The sequence below is a fragment of the Barbatula barbatula genome (assembly GCF_947034865.1).
Source record: "Barbatula barbatula genome assembly, chromosome: 12".
Taxonomy (NCBI): domain Eukaryota; kingdom Metazoa; phylum Chordata; class Actinopteri; order Cypriniformes; family Nemacheilidae; genus Barbatula; species Barbatula barbatula.
The window spans coordinates 23,821,468-23,826,951 of record NC_136775.1 but is presented as its reverse complement, the minus strand read 5'-3'; positions in this window follow the sequence as shown (position 1 = coordinate 23,826,951).

Genomic DNA, 5,484 nt, shown 5'->3' with positions numbered 1-5,484 from the left:
TCCAGTGAACACACATGCACACGTTTACAAACACTCGTCCAGTGAACACACACGCACACGTTTACAAACACTCGTCCAGTGAACACACACGCACACGTTTACAAACACTCGTCCAGTGAACACACACGCACACGTTTACAAACACTCGTCCAGTGAACACACACGCACACGTTTACAAACACTCGTCCAGTGAACACACACGCACACGTTTACACCGCAGTTTACAAACATTCGTCCAGTGAACACACATGCACACGTTTACAAACACTTGTCCAGTGAACACACACGCACACGTTTACAAACATTCGTCCAGTGAACACACACGCACACGTTTACAAACACTCGTCCAGTGAACACACACCCACACGTTTACAAACACTCGTCCAGTGAACACACACGCACACGTTTACAAACACTTGTCCAGTGAACACACACGCACACCTTTACACCACAGTTTACAAACACCCGTCCAGTGAACACAAACAAACCTTTACACCGCAATTTACAAACACTCGTCCAGTGAACACACACACGTTTACGCCGCAGTTTACAAACACTCGTCCAGTGAACACACACACACACGTTTACACTGCAATTTACAAACACTCGTCCAGTGAATACACACGCACACCTTTACACCGCAATGTACAAACACTCGTCCAGTGAACACACACACGTTTACACCGCAGTTTACAAACACTCGTCCAGTGAAGACACACGCACACATACTGTATAAAGGCACATGTTGTGATTGGTGGAGGATGGACTTTTGTTTAGATTGTGCAGCGAAGCTCAGACATTACTGTTGTCATGGCAATCAGTTTATGTAAGCCTTTGGTTATTTGTTTGTTTTTCATTATATTTGCACCCTAAAAACAGCTCTTATCCTCATTAAACATTTATGTTATTAACAGTTTTGATACATGACCTCTTCAATCCAACAGACAAATATTTGTACACTTTCTGTCACTAATGTAAATCCTACCACACATACGTAATAAGGCTAACATAACGGCACAATTAAATTCCTACAAATAAATATTCATATAGTCAATAATGTTCATTTTTATGTCCGTTAAGATTATAATTCATGTTGTTTACTTTTTAATTTCCTTTTTATTTTTATAATTTTTTTCTCATACTGTATCTACACTGTTTACTTCACAAAATAATGTGTGTGTGTGTGTGTGTGTGTGTTCACATACGTACGTGCGTGCATGCGTGTGTGTTTTGTGCAAAATTGTGAGGAGCACTATAGTTCTACATTTGAAATTGAAAATGACATTATATGAAGTTTCACATCTGTAAAGAACAGTATATATACAGTAATGTGTAACTTAATACAATGTAATTTATATAATTGTTATGCTGTTTGTTTAATAATAATATTTATTCAATATATTGTTTTGCATCAATTATGAGAAGGCCTATATCAATACATTTGAAATAACTGCATTTAAAAACAAATAATGCTGGAAAATGTACCAGAATTCAACAATGTATATGTTATAACGGATGAATAGGAAGAATAAGACAATGATCTTTTCTGTAAATCATTTTCATAATGTATGACATATACACTAACTGCATGCAATGTTGCATGTTTTTAATTCCATTTGAATTCTTTATTTTATTGTCTGATGGGCTTGATCACTTCAACACACACGGAGCGGCACGTGCGCACACACACACACACACACACTGTAGATGAAAGGCCAGCAGAGATCCAGATATGAAGCTTCCAAGCAAAGAGCTTCAGTATATCACACAATCAATACACGAGTGAATCTTTTCATCCAGTATGAAGAAACAGTGGCAGTGCAGGAGACACGTGCTGCGCTTCCCGCATGCTGCGCAATCTCCCGCGTTTAGCAGAAAGAAGTAGAAACAAAGCGCGAGAGAGGGAGGGAGGGAGGGATGGGTCCATCTGTCTACACGATCTTCCGGGGGCTCATTATCCTAATCCCCGGAATCCAGGATGTGAGTTGGTGGCGTGCGCCACGTCCCAGGACACCAGCGTTTTGCCTCCCAGTTAAATGTGAAAATTAATTACTGCCCGCCCCTCTGCCGCGGGGAGTACCGACATGACAGCAGTGTCCCCTTGCCCTCCCCCCGCATCACGGCACGGATGGGTTGGGTGTCAGACCTAATAAACCTCCGAACGCGCCGTCGATACAGCAGACCGTAACGAAAAAAGACCTTCAACTTTACACTGATGAAAACACATTAGCAAGTCGACACCAACCACCCCGATCGCCCCGCAGTCACGCAGGCATGCACCGACCTATTTTTCGACAGAACAGGTAAATATCTTGCTTCCTGACTAAACACATTTTCATTAAACGTGCCGGCGGTTCAGGCAGGTCCCCGGGCTGCAGGTTTCAGCCTTCAGCTGTGAAAATGTTGTTGTTCAGACTAAGAACATAACAGAAAGAAAACATCTTCCTCTGTATGCCGCAATGCCGCAGTAATTCTCCACAAAGCACATCGATAAGATTCGTCTGGCTCCTTCATTAACAAATGTGTTTTTCCTTATTTCTAATATTTAAAATGCAAGTCAGCCAAACGTTGGATGGATGCGCATAAAAACACCCAAAGGCTGTTTTCCTGTGAATCACTTCTCTGTTCCCTCAGTTCTTTCCGATGTTGGGTGTCTATCAATTAAACAAACATTGTTTAACACTGTTGTGGGCCCTCTTTTCTCTCTCTGATAACAGTCAGAGTGAACACTAATGTGAAATTGCCTCCGAAAGGAGGAGCGCTCGGTGTCAGCTCGACTTATTTTCAGCTCTCGCTCTCCTCCAGACATCCTTCCCGCGACACGCTGCACCGCCTGTCACCGACTACCCGTCAACTGTGCGGCCAATCAGAGGAGGCGTTTACCCCGGTGGTGCAATTAACCCCTCGCTGCGGCTAAGTCGCCCCCTTTGGCGGGTCTGTCCAGAGACACAGCGGTGTCTCCCTGAAGAGAAAAGCCCTAATATGCCCTCTATCTTGCCTCCAGCGAGTCTCTGCCTCACATCTGCGTGTCATGTCACATCCAGAGCAACGTTTCTGATGGCCGAGCAGGAGGCTGGCGGATACAAAGTGCCTGTTTCCAGTCCGATCTTTAAGGGCTTGGTAAAATGGAGTACCCTCCGAGTAAAGAGCGCAGGGTTTTCTGAAGGAAGCTGTTGTCTCTGCATCCGATGTGTTGTGGAGATCAGAGGAGAGCAGCTGTTCAATAAGGTCACCTTTCAGCAGGTCACTTTTAACTGACGCGATAATGTCATTCCAGCTTAAAGTCTCTGACGTTACCTCACCTAAAGAGCACGCTTTAGGGTTTTTTTCCCCAAACAAAATCAAGGTGCAATATCGATGATCTACAGACATTCTGCAATGTTTTCATGCCATTGTTAGTTCATAAATGCACCTAATGTCTACCTCACACACAACCTGAAAAAGGCTTTTTGGGCTCATTTATCAAGACTTAATTGTTTGACAGCAAGTTTTGCAGCATGAGGTGGTGTGACCTTGAACTACTGTGAGGATGAAATTAGCATTCTCTCTGAATGCACACACACACACACACACACACACACACAGAACTGGACAGATAGAGGTGAGATCGCACCTTTAAATAGACCCATTAGTGTTTTTTTCTGATCATTAGCTGCGTAAGTGCTTTAATTGACACTCATTGCACAGACAGATGACTTTCTGATGATCTATTTCTTCTGAGCCAGTCTCAGTGGTGTCATTGTCTGCCCCTCAGGTCACGTCGACCTCATATCACACCTCCAGAGATCCAGAGTTCTCGTCTGTTGGTTCCTATAGCTCCACGCCTGCTGGATCCACGTAATACCCAAGCCCGCTTTGCTTGTTTTATTCTGTGAGTTCAGTCGGTAGGAAACACGAAACATGGTCATTCTAATAGCCATTTGTTGGAACACCTGTGACAAATGTGATTATCCGCGCTTCCTTCTGGAAGATTATGGTGAAAAACATTGTTGGTCTAAAGTGGCAGCATGGAAAATGAAATGTGTGTTATTGAAAAGACCAAAAACAGAATCACGTGCGCCGGGATTGAAATGTTTTTCTCCATCTCTCCATCCGTGATGGGTATCATACGCTTGTCTCCATGCTGCCGCCCGGGCGTTCAAAATGACATTAATTACCATCTGGAGAGACAATCTCTACAAAAAAACAACATCTGACTGCCAGGTACACCGGAAGGCATATAACACGCTAATGTATCCCATTACACCCCATTTGGCAGAATGGATATTCTCTTTGTTGAATCCTAGATTCCGTACGGGCTGGGCATAATGGTCCCGGGCTTTATTCTGGTGCTTTATGAAAGATCCGAGGGTAACCCTGCTGAGAGTCATTAGGAGAGCATTTACGCCAGGCCTTTTACCCACAGACATTTGCAGTCTTGTTACCGTGGTGCTTTGAAGACTCTACAGAGATGTTCTGCCCGTGAAAAGAGGCCTCGAGCCACTCAAACCACCATCCGGCTCTCCAGAAACCCTGCTCATATTTAAAGAAGGTGCGGCTATGTAATCATATACCTTCAAGTAGATACAAAAAAAGAAACGGTTGAGATCCCCGGCAGCCGAGGGTTGGCTGGAAAAGCGCTGGTTTGGCCTGCTTTCGCCAGGCGTGAAACACGAATTATCGCGGCGTGATGCTGGCGGTGCGGCTGGAATCATAACCTTCTCTCCCGGCATCTCTTCTCTGGCCGCCACATCACCATTCTGTCGTCAAATTGAATCTGCAACTGATTTGAATTCCACCACTGTATAACCTCTTATTTATTCATTGCTTTTCTCCCTCTACATACCATTAAATCTAATAATTCGTTTTCAATACTGCTAGGGCACGGTCGGCCAGCTCCACATCCTGAGGCTCGGGCTCCAGCTGTGAAGAGTGAATGGAAAACCAATGAGAACATGATCAATAATGTTACAAATATTAGATTTGTTCACCGTCTTAATCCTTAAACGGGCGTCGCGGGCATATGTTACACGACTTGCAGCGCACTGGGGTTCACATCCGCTGCTGGTGACTGCAGCTTTTCATTTCAACACGTAAACAGCCGTCAGATCATTCAGAACAAGTTCATTTGTTCATTTGTTCTTGCATGGCTTGCTGAACACATCAGATTGCAATAGAAGGATTCATCTTAACCACAGAAACAAACGTTACTGTAGCTTATTTCTCTTATAATTATCTTCAAGAAGAAGCGTTACTTGGCTAAACTCGGCTCTCTAATGTTTTGAATTTAGATACCTGCGATAACAAGATCAACCGCTAGATATCAGTGTACCGCACGGTTTCTATTAATGTGACCGAACTACAGGACACATTCAACAAACTGTTTATTTAATTAAATCTACACACAACAAAATTCAACAAATCGTTAATTACAGTCAAATAATAATACAAATTCATATGAACATGAATAAAATATAAATAGTTATATTATTAGACACCAGCCAA